Raw genomic sequence first — 12,470 nt, 5'->3', positions numbered from 1 at the left:
GCCAGGAACTTTTTCCTTTTTCAAAGTGTGCTTAACTTACTAGTCAGTTTAAAATGCACCCAAATAAAAATTAATTGCTTTGAAGAGGGAAGTTGAGATAATGTAGTAATTGCTATGTAGAGAAATTATATACAACTTAAACCTATCTACTGACATTTTGATGGTCCTTAAGACATTATTTCCTACAAACTACTAAATGAATTTTGTGATTGGTATCAATTTTCACATACGCCACAAAAATCATCCTTTTTGCTTCCAGGTTAAGAATTCAAGGCTTATCTAGAAGTGAATGTTATTTTTTTAAATGCCAGTTTCTCATGTATCTCTCCAATTAGTTGATTCTCTAGAGTGTGATTCATTTTGCAGTGTGTTTTACGCTGCCTGGCGGGCTGCAAAGGCGTGTGGCCCTTCCTAGTGAGGAACCACTCCATGACCCGGGCAGATGACCTGCCACTGCCTCTTCCAGGTTTGGATGTCTTCTTTAGCAAGACACAGCCAGAGGTCATTAAGAAGGAAATGTCTGTGTCTCTTGCTTCCAGAAGTTTTAGTATTCATTAATTAAAGAACTTCCATTACTGAGTTCTTTTTAGGAAACTTGTTGGACTGTGTGGTCAGTGATGAAGAATCAGCTTAAGGGAAAAAAATGTATAATATCTTACAATATAATGTGACAAGACTTCCTATCAGGACTTAGGAAGACCTTGTCCCTTGAGATATGAACAATCACATTGCCATCAAAATGTCATTTCTTTTCTCTCTTTTTGATACACTGGAAAGCCTTGAGCCTTGATACGTTTGCGATTTAATCGTTGTGGTTCCCCTGGGCCTCCAGTTTCACGCTAAGGGTTTGAACACCTGAGGCATGTGTACAGTCCATTCATCTCCGTGACAGGGGACGGTGTGGCGGGGCTCATGAGCCAGACTCCATGTTTTCACTCGGCCTGTCTCTCACTGTTCTGTACCTGTCGTTCCCAAATATATACCATCAAGTAGGTCTTTACTGAATTAAAGTAAATTTGTCTCAGTGTACCCCCAAAGGATCGGGGCATTGGAGTCAGCTCTCTGGTCATGATACAGGGTTTCTACAAGGGGAAGCATAAGTTAATATTAGTATGTGACTGGCCTTTGGCTTGGAGGCTTCAGTAAATCTGTGAAGTGAGATTGATTCGGATTAGTAGTTGTTTTTTTTTTAACATCTTTACTGGAGTATAATTGCTTTACAATGGTGTGTTAGTTTCTGCTTTATAACAAAGTGAATCAGTTATACATATACATATGTTCCCATATCTCTTCCCTCTTGCATCTCCCTCCCTCCCGCCCTCCCTATCCCACCCCTCTAGGTGATCACAAAGCACCGAGCTGATCTCCCTGTGCTATGCGGTTGCTTCCCACTAGCTATCTAGGATTAGTAGTTTTTTTGTCTAGCTAAAAACTGTTTGGCATCTTGGCTTAAAAGTAGTTCTTTCTGATAACTAGGAATGTGGTTTTTGTTTGTCTTAGTGGCGTTAAGCATTTTATTCAAACAGTTGAGAACATAAAAGATAGCTTGGTGATTATACTTAGAGCTTAACGTCAAAAGCCCTTTTCAACCAACACATAACCTTTACAGCTGGTTATATTTCCTGTTCTCCTGGACGAGAGGTTGGCCCTATTGCCAGTCCTGGTTTGAAGTATCTATACTGTCTGCACAGGTCGCGCTGATGGCAGTGCAGGTCTCCAAGCCCAGCGACGCCCTGGCAGGTCCGTCCCCAGCATCACTCCAGCTCGTGCTCCTTATTGCCTTATGTAGGGGGAAACCAAGCTCACGGTCCCTTGCTTTTTTATTTTAAGCACCGAAAGGTAGCCTTCTTGGTTTATGAGTTTTAAAGTCTGGGAAAAGGCTCAAGAGGGAAATTTGACTTGGGGAATATTATTTTCTTGAATGGGTAAATAAAGTCAGGGAAAAACGGAGGGCAAAGGAAAGGAGATCAGAGGATGGGGATGCATTTAGGTTTGTTCTGTAGTTCTGTCACCATAATAATTCACTCAGAAAGGATTCATTTTGAATAGTGTTAAAAGCAACTGGCCTGGGGCGAGTGCAGGTCAGCACTGAGGAACTGCGGTGGACTGAGACCTATTGTATTTTTTAAGTGATTCCAGGGCTGCCCAGGTGTCCTGATTTAAAGGCTGCTTCTTGAGTCCGGAAGTCGTATCTTGTTCCGAGGCTTACTGTGATAAAGCACACAGCCCTAGGGACGGTACTGCTGACTCCTTGAGTCACTTTCCAGGCTGGCTGTACTGACCCAACCCCGTGATTTATTTATGCCATACCATAGTAGGAATGACAGTCGTGTAAGCCACACATGGTTTCTGGGATGGGTATTTGACTGGGGAAGTGCCATAAATCCGTGAAGTGAGATAGGGCAGAGCCAGCCGCAGCTCATGTCATGTCCAAGAGATCTCTTCCTGTTTCATAGGGATGTACAGTCCAGAACTGGTTAAGTTCAGCATCCTTCTCGGAATGTGTCCTCAGGCTTTTTGTGTGCTGTTTCAGTCTACCCAGTCTTTGATTTGTTGCTTACAAACCTAAAAAATAGCTCTGAGACGTAGTTGTCACTAATATTTTCTCTTGAATTTACTTCTATAAAGTAGAACTGACTTGAATATTTTAGATTGTCGCTCATAGGCTTTTCAAGAAACTTTTGTTTGGAAAATTCTTCACTGGACTACTAAGCCACAATCAGTCATCCTCTTTTGTACCTAACTTTATGATTGCCAGTGTTGCAATAAGCTTACAGTTCTACCTAGCTTTTTGAGCTTCATTTGATTCCCCAGCTCTAATAAAGAGAATCTGTTAGAATTGCACTTAGGATTTATATGGGTAGCCAAATACTGAGCCAGATACGGACAGCATGATATTTTTTCATTTTAACCTGAATGAACTAGTCTTGTTGTTTTCGTTAAACTGTTTATTTTGAGATTATTGTAGATCCCCATGTATTTGTAAGAAATAATACAGAGAGATCCCCTGTACTCTTAAGGCAGTTTCCCCAATGGTAACGTCTTGCAAAACCACGATGTGATTTTGTGCACAGTATCACAACCACAGATGCTAATGTCGTCAAGATACACCACGGAGATTCCCTTTTATAACCACACCTACTTCCCTCTCATCCCCGCCCCCTCCTCATCTCTTGGCAGACGCTGATCTGTTTTCCATTTCCATAATTCTGTCATTTCAAGAATGTTATCTAAATGGAACCATACCGTATGTAATCTTCTCAGATTTTTTTTCACTCTGTGTAATTACCTGGAGATTCATCGAGATTGTTGTGTCTACAGCAGTTCCTTCCTTTTTATTACCGAGTGATACTGCATAGTGTGGATGTAATACAGTTTGTTTAATTTTCCTGGGTTGTTTCCAGTTTTGGCCATCGTGAGTAAACCTCCTATAAGCATTTGTGTACAGATTTTTGTGTGAACTCAAGTTTTTACTTTTCTGGAATAAATGCCCAGGTATACAGTTGCTGGATCATACAGTAGTTGCACGTTTAATATTTTAGGAAATTGCCAAACAGTTTTCCAGACTGGCAGTGCCATGTTATGTTCTCAGCAGCACTGTACAAATGATCCTGTTTTTCTCCATCTTCACCAGCATTTGCCGTTGTCTCTATTCTTATTTTAGCAAGTTTGATAATTGTATAGTGATATCTCATTGTGTTTTTTTTTTATATATAAATTTATTTATTTGTTTTTATATTTGGCTGTGTTGGGTCTTCGTAGCTGTGCACGGGCTGTCTCTAGTTGCGGTGCGCGGGGGCTACTCTTGGTTGCGGTGTGTGGGCTTCTCATTGTCGTGGCTTCTCTTGTTGCGGAGCACAGGCTCTAGGCACACAGGCTTCAGTAGTTGTGACTGGCGGGCTCTAGAGCGCAGGGTCAGTAGTTGCGGCGCCCGGGCTTAGTTGCTCCGGGGCATGTGGTATCTTCCCGGACCAGTGCTCGAAGCCGTGTGCCCTGCCCTGGCAGGCGGATTCTTAACCGCTGCGCCACCAGGGAAGCCCTCTCACTGTGGTTTTAATTTGCATTTCCCTAAAGGAGAATGATATTGAATATCTTCTTCATGTGCTTATTTGCCCTCTATATGCTTTTCAGCCTTCTTCCCATTTTATAATGAGTTTTTTTTTTTTTTTACTGTTGAATTTTGAGAGTTCTTTATTCTGAATAGTAGTCTTTTGTCAGCTATGTGGTTTGCAAATATTTTCTCCCAGTCTGTACCTTATCTTTTCATCCTCTCAACAGAGACTTTTAACTATCTCTGGCTTTAGTTGTTGGACTTTTTTTTTTTTAATTAATAAACTTTATTTTTTAGGTTCACAGCAAAATTGGGCAGAAGGACAGAGAGTTCCCATTCCTCCCATCCCTGTACACGCACAGTCTCCCCCAGTGACAACTGTGGGCACATTTATCATAATCATTGACCCTACATTGGTGCGTCACTGTCACCCAAAGTCCATAGTTTACATTAGGGTTCGCTCATAGTTTTGCATGTTCTGTGGGCTTTGACAGATGTACGGTGACATGTACTCACCACTGTAGTATCATACAGAGTATTTTCACTGCCCCAGGAGTCCTCTGTGCTCTCCTTGTTATCTCCTTATCCCTCCCTCCCCCCAACCCCTGGCAACCACTAATCTTTTCACAGTCTCCATAATTTTGCCTTTTCCAAAATGTCATATAGTTGGAATTGTATAGATGTAGCCTTGTCAAATGGCCTCTTTCACTTAGTAATATGAATTTAAGTTCCTTTCATGTCTTTTCATGGCTTTATAGCTCATTTCTTTTTAGCACCAAATAATATTTTATTGTCTGGATGTGCCACAGTTTATCCACTCACCCACTGAAGGATTTTCTAAGTTTTGGCCATTATGAATAAGGCTGCTGTAAACATCCCTGTCCAGGCTTCTTTGTGAGATAGTTTTTAGTTCACTTGGGTGAATACAAAGCAGTGTGCTTGCTGGATCATGTGGTCAGAGTAGGGTTAGTTTTGTGAGTACGAAACTGCCAAACTGTCTTCCAAAGTGGCTGTATGTTTTTGCGTTTCCACCGCAGTGAACGAGAGTCCCTGTTTCCCCGTACCCTCACCAGCATTGGTGTTGTTAGTGTTCAGATTTTGGCCATTTTAATAGGTGTGTGGTGGTGTCCCATCATTTCAGATTGCATTTCCCCGACGATATGGAGCATCTTTCATGGGTGCGTCGTCTTTGGTGACGTGCCCGGGAGTTCCGCCCATTTTTTAATCAGGTTCTCATTGTTGAGTCTTAAGAACTGTTTGCATATTTTGGGTAACAGTCCTTTATCAGATGTGTCTTTTGCAAATATTTTCTCCCAGTCTGTGACTGGACTTCTCAGTCTCTTGATATTTGAAATTTTTAAACATTTTTTTAAAAATAAAATAATGGTACGTGCTTCTCAGCAAAAGTACCCAGAATATAAAGATTTATGTGCTTAAAGAATTTAAGATTCTCTTATTTTAATGCAGAGACATTATTAATGAAATGCAGGGGGAAATAATTTCTAGGTGTATGTGATTAACCAGTCAAATTGGAAGAGGTTTATTTTCCAGTTTTACAAGTATCATTTACAAATAACTTTCTAGAAGAAAACAACCAGTTCCTTTTCTCATATGGTTAAACAGTTGATAAATAAATCACTACTTAGTATATATACTGCCTCAAAAGGCAGATCCATTCGGCCTCCAAAGGTCCATTCGGCCTCCTTTCCATCCAACACAATATATGGAAATTCCCTGCTCTCCCTGGAGCTTCAGGAGGCCTAAAGCTTCACCCATCTCCTTGCTTCCCGGGGCTCTTAGGGCTCACCGGACTCCATCCACCCAAGACTGCATCACGCCTCCCCACTCCACTCACCTAGACGGTTTCTCAGGATAACACCTTAGGATTGAGTTCTTATCTTGGCTCAATGCTTAGAGTGACCTCGTTACATAGAAGACATTTAATAAATGTGTACTGAACTGACCTGAACCAGCAGAGGCAAGAAGGATTAGAAGATTGCATTTTAAGTGAAAAGAATTTAAAAGGCACTAAGAAAGGGAAGCATATATTTGGGGAACATAAGAATTTTCCAAATACTTAAGCATCGGGCTGGGAAAATTGGTTGGGAGCCAAACTGCAAATGGTTTGAATGTTATCATGTGTAGTTTGTGAATCTGTATAATTATCTTTTACATAGAATCGTGAATTTTTGTGGCTAGAATGTTCTTCGAATTCATAATCTTAATCAAGAAAACATCAAATTGAGATCTGTCAGTAGATCCTCAAATAATCTCTCATTCCCTGCACCTTCGGTCTTAGGCTCTTAAAGCAGTTACCCTCAAGCATGATGGGACATGCACAGAGTAGTCACAGAAATTTGTGAAAATTAAAATAAAACACATAGTAGAGATTATCTGGGGAGTTTTACTTTTACCTGTTGCTCTCTCTCTTTTGGTTTCTTTCAAAGTATGTACAAATTCATGATCTCCTGTGTAAGACAATGCGTATTTACTCTAGAACAGGACTACTTTGTTTGAAATATCTTTTTTCTTTTTAAAATGTTGTCTCGTATGCCATCTAAGCATGTGTACTCAACCCGATCTCTTAGTTCTCATTGTGATAAAGTTCTAGGGTGTGAGAAGCAATGAGTCATCTCACCCAGAGGTGTATTTGGGCAAATCAAATAATGAACTTCCTAAACTAAGATATAATGTTATGTTGTTGTTTTTTCTTTGCAAAAGTCTTTTAATTTTCTTAACTTCCTAGGGTAGTTGCAGAGGTATGGTACATTAAGGATTCCTGCTCTGCCGAGATTGCTGTAGAAACTAACATAGAGAAGATATCTGAACTCTTAGCCAATCAGTAAAAGATAATAAGGCCCTTTGTCAGCTTTGATACAATTCACAGGAGGTCATTTCATTTTGCCTCATATGGCTCAAGCAGGAACATTCCCCAGTAATGTTGTATTTTAATCCCTGTGAAGTTTCCTAATATCAGTCTGATCATGAAAGAGCCATTGAAAATCCACATTTTATTTGTACTCTTTATACTAATTTCTTTTTCTAATTTAATTTTTATTTTATATTGGAGTATAGTTGATTTACAATGTTGTGTTAGTTTCAGGTGTACAGCAAAGTGATTCAGTTATACCTACATATGTATATATATATTCTTTTTCAGATTCTTTTCCCAATATTAGGTTATTACAGAATATAGGTAATAACAGGAATATAGGTAATATAGGTTATTACAGAATATTGAGTAGAGTTCCCTGTACAGTAGGTCCTTGTTGATTATCTATTTTATATATAGTAGTGTGTATATATTAATCCCAAACTCCTAAGTTATCCCTCCCCCCAGCCTTTCCCCTTTGGTAACCATGAGTTTGTTTTTGAAGTCTGTGAGTCTGTTTCTGCTTTGTAAGTAAGTTCATTTGTATCATTTTTTTTAGATTCCACATATAAGTGATATCATATGGTATTTGCCTTTCTTTTTCTGACTTATTTCACTTAGTATGATAATCTCTAGGTCCATCCATGTTGCTGCAGACGGCATTGTTTCATTCTTTTTTATGACTGAGTAATATTCCATTGTGTGTGTTTGTGTGTGTGTGTGCGCATGTATGTATGTATGTATATATACATATACATATACACATTGTGTGTGTGTGTGTGTGTGTGTGTGTGTGTGTGTGTGTGTGTGTGTATATATATACAGCACATCTTCTGTATTTATCTGTTGAGGGACATTTTGGTTGCTTCCATGTCTTGGCTATTGTAAATAGTGCTGCCATGAACAAAGGGGGGGGGGGCGCATATATCTTTTCGAATGGTTTTCTCCGGTTATAAGTCTTACTTTGTTCTCCAAGATAATCGAGGCAAGAGGTCCAACATTTATCAGCTCTTTGCTTAACTGAGATTTAAGGAGTAGACTTTACACATGATTCAACTTACAGATTGCTTTAAATAAAATATCTAGACATATTTGCTTATCTTAGAAATTCATCAGCCAATTAGCCCATTAAATGCCAGTTCATACAGATCACCTGGCTCTGTAAGACTTGTATTCAGTGTACTTGGGCTTAAGGAAGAGCTAAATTAGGCCACGGCACCTTGGACAAACTTTTGGCAAAAAATTGTTTAGCACTAAGGAGAAAGAATAGCATTTCTAAATATTAAAAAGACAGTTATGTGGAAGAGTGATTCAATTTCTTTAATGTGGCCTAAAGGGATAGAATTAAGGAATTTAGAAGAGAAACTTTCAGGATTGATTTTATAAAGTAATTTCTAAGAGCGGGGTTATCAAAGCTAGTGTAGGCCGCTTTGGGATAGCTAGAATTCCATGTCTTTAAATGTGTCTAAGCGTAAGCTGGAGGGTTACTTGACAGGAATGTAATGGAACAAAATCAAGCAATGATTTTCGTGGATGGATTTGATGGTCTGTAAGGTCTTTTGCTGTTCTAAGAGTCTGTGATTCTAGTTTTGCTCTCTGTGATCCTGAGAGACTAATTTATGGTCTCTTTCCACTTCCTTCCTGCTGTTTACTCCTCAACCCTCTTCAGTGTGGCTTCTGCTCCCAGCACTGAAGCTGCTTTCCAGACTAACCAGTAACATTCTAAAAGCTAAATCCAAAGGAGATTTTGCATTCTTTGTCTTGACTTGTCCATAAGCACTTTAAAGTGTTTGATCACTTCTTATTTCTTGAAACTTTCTTTGGCTTCCAAGATACCACTCACTCACACCTTGTTTTCTAACTAAGACTTTTGCCCTCAGTTCTTTACAGGCTTTTCTTCCACCAGTGCTATGTGCCCCTCCTGATCTTGGTGGACCTGTGTATTATTTCAGCTACCTTCTCTGCTGACCATTTCCACACCCATCTTTAACTCAGGCCCATCAGTACAACTGCCTACTAGATGTCTCCTCTCTCAAGTTCATAGGGTAGTTGTAAGGATTTATTACTTAATCCACGTAAAGTGCTTAGCAAAGCATCTAGCTGTGTACTAATCATGGCAGTGTTGATCATGGTAAACTTTTACCCAGTTCATTAAGACTCTTTATTTATTCTCTTGGGGAACCATCGGCTTATCCTTAAATCACCACTTTCCAAACTGTTTTCTTGGAATACTACGTCTCAAGGTGTTACTTGAGACATGGAAGGAAGGAAAGAAGTAGGGTTCCATTCAAGTAAGTTTGGAAATGGTCTGTAATAGGATTGGCAAACCTTTTCTAAATATATTGGATTTTAAGAGCCATTTGGTCTCTGTCAAACCACCCAAATTTCCTGTTGTAATGCTGAAGCAGCCATAGAAAATACATAAACAAATGAGTATGTTTGCGTTCCATTAAAATTTTATTTATAGACACTGAAACTTGAATTTCACATCATTTTCACAAAATATTATTTTATATTATATCACAAAAATATTCTTTTCCTTAAATTTTCAACCATATAAAAATGTAAAAGCCATTCTTTGCTCATGGACTGTGCATAAACAAGTGGTGGACAGACTTGGCCTGTGGGCAGTAATTGGGGGAACCCTGCTTTAAAACATGGCCTTCTATTAAAGATATGTAACTTACATCATAAAAAGCTCTTATAAGGTCTGCGCCAGTGTCCTGTTAGGTCCGGTGTTTCTCCTATTTATTTGACTATGGAAATCTTTTTTTACGGGACATTTGTTAATATCTCTTGCCTTACTTCTGTGGAGTACACTTTTGAGAAATGTGTGCTAGAGGTAAAAATTATGGCTGTGGAACAGACCGGAAATAAGAGAACGTATCTTGTCTTTATTACTCTTGCTCTGATCAGCTGAGCTAACTAGTCACAGAGTGACTAGTAAAATGAGATTACCCCTGCGAGGAAGGTACCAGTTAGGCACTCACTACAGCTGGTTCAAAGATTGGCTGAGTTGAAGTGGACATGGTAAATTTCATGTCATTGATCAGCTTTCAGAAGTGGGAAAAGTGTATACCTTGCTATAACATAAGGCAAACAGAGGTGCTGTAAGAGAGAAAATACTCAGTTGAGGAGGAAGAGATCCAGAGGCCATAACAAAATACAAACAGTAATAGTTATCATTTTCCATAGTTTTAAAATCTTTACTACTCTTGTTAAAATAAACAAAAATTCTAAAGTTTAAAAACATTTTTAGTTTACATACAGTAAATTCTAAAACTTATTTTGAAATATTTTCAATTGTCCTTTTCCTATATCTTTGAGAAGTAAAGCGATGGTTATTGCTTTACTATTTTTGAACATATTTTCCCTATTAAAAATAATACAATTGCTAATGCAGAAAAACTTCAAAATTTAAAAAAAAACACTTTTATCAGAAGATTCTACATCTCCCCTCCTTGTATGCCTACCATCACCATGTGCCCCTTATATGTAAAATGGAAAAACAGGTGTAGAGGCCCTGCTTTCTAATTTATGTCTGTCACTTGACAAGCAGCTGGAACCTAAGGGAGGATGCAGAGAACACGGGATCCCAGCCGACAATAGTAACAATTCATCTACCGAATGCAAGCATAGTCACTTGTGTATTCCTATAGAATTTCCCCACCAGATGTTTCGTTGGAAACCTGCGTAGGAGAGGAGTTGTTCTTACAGTTTTTGCCAACAAACTGATAGGAGGTGAATGATGGAATTGTTGAATCATTAATACATTGCAGAGTTTGCCTTCAGCTGTTTTGTCCAGCAAGTACCTTGGTGACCTTCAGCGTCTCAGCAGCCCAGCATCTTCAGGCCCCTCCCAGCACCCCAGCAGTCACGCATATGTATCCCTACAGCTCTCAGAGGCTTCATAGACAGCTTGAAGAATATCTGGGATATTTACTCATTGGAACTGTTCCTACTTTTTATGTCAGGCAGTGTACCACAAATCCAGACATTAGATGTTCCGTATAATGTTGGCTATTTTGTGAAATCAAGGCACACTGAGCTCTTGATTGTGCTAGAAGGTGGAGAGTGAGTGCCATGATACACTGGCATTCTTCTAGCAGATGTCATAGCAAACAGACTCGGAATGCAGTGCAAGCTAAAGGCAAGGCAGACAGCCCCCATGGTAGCACCATGTGGACAGCTGGTATGGACATGTTATCTATCTACAACTGGAAAAGGTTAAGTAAACAGTGGGACAGTGACAAAGTGCAGAGATTAATTGCTTAAAGCATTCAATGATTCTTAAAACAGACATCTAAATAAATGGAGGGATTCTGGTGTTTGAGTTCTGAGAAACAATGTAAGAAGACTTTATTTTCCTTTGGAAACAGAAACTTACTAAGAAAAGAAGACACAGTAAATGATACAGCCCAAAGTGTGAATATAACAATAACCAGCAGACCATTATTTTGAAGGGACTGTATCTTTATAAGGGAAGTTCATATTCTGAAGTGTTCTGTTCATATTATACTATCAAACATGAGGCATAAAGGACATACTATTATGAAATAGTAAAGACAAAATGAAAGAAAAGGCCATATAAATCTTTCTGTACACATCATCCCCAGATGTTACTGTGAACCCACTACTTAACTTCATCTCTTGAGGCTCATGCTAAGCGGTTTTTACCCCCCCGGATTTCCAACACAAATCATTGGGTTTAAGACATAATTCACTAGGGATTTTGGTAGGATTTGAGTAAATCCCCAACAAAAACTCCCTTGGCTTGCCAGCTATTTTTAAAGGCAGAATTTAGAAAGCAGAAGATCCTACATTCACCTGTCTATCTTGTGATGGCCCTTGCCATGAAGATAGGAGGAAATTTGCCTATAAATACACCATGAAATGCTCGCCTTTCAGACAATCTGTTGGGTAGAACCACACCACAGGAGTCATCTCTGCATGATATCTCTAAGTTCAGTGATGGTCAGTCTTATGAGTATCTGCAGTGTCGTCAGAATTTAAGAGTTTGAAAAGCTGATCATTTTTACAGTGGAATTGGAAGATTTTGTATGTACTTAGTGAATTTGGAAAAGTAAATACAAATATTAAAAACCCAGTCTTGGCAAGGATGTGGGGAATCAGGGAAACCTCACACCTTACTGTTGGTCTTTTAAATCAGTTGTTTCGGATTTCCTGGGGGGCGCAGTGGTTAAGAATCCACCTGCCAATGCAGGGGGACACGGGTTCGAGCCCTGGTCTGGGAAGATCCCACATGCCGCAGAGCAACTAAGCGCATGTGCCACAACTACTGAGCCTGCACTCTAGAGCCTGTGCGCCTAGAGCCCATGCTCAGGAACAGGAGAAGCCACCGCAATGAGAAGCCCGTGCACCGCAACAAAGAGTAGCCCCCGCTGGCCGCAACTAGAGAAAGCCCACGTGCAGCAACAAAGACCCAACGCAGCCAAAAATCAATAAATAAATAAATAAATTTATTAAAAAAATCAATCAATTGATCAATTGTTTCTGTAAAGTAGTGGGTTCCAAAAGTACCTGCAA

General features: G+C 39.4%; 1 protein-coding gene across 18 annotated transcripts in view; it reads left to right on the top strand.

Moving 5' to 3' along the window:
• ERC1 (ELKS/RAB6-interacting/CAST family member 1) overlaps positions 1-12,470 on the top strand; it is a 417,262-nt gene that overhangs the window by 305,429 nt on the left and 99,363 nt on the right. The gene's annotated exons all lie outside the window — the stretch shown is intronic.

The sequence above is a fragment of the Balaenoptera borealis genome, assembly GCF_965194805.1.
Source record: "Balaenoptera borealis genome assembly, chromosome: 13".
In the NCBI taxonomy this organism is placed as follows: Eukaryota; Metazoa; Chordata; class Mammalia; order Artiodactyla; family Balaenopteridae; genus Balaenoptera; species Balaenoptera borealis.
The sequence above is the reverse complement of the archived record's forward strand: the minus strand, read 5'-3'. Positions and strand labels throughout refer to the sequence as shown.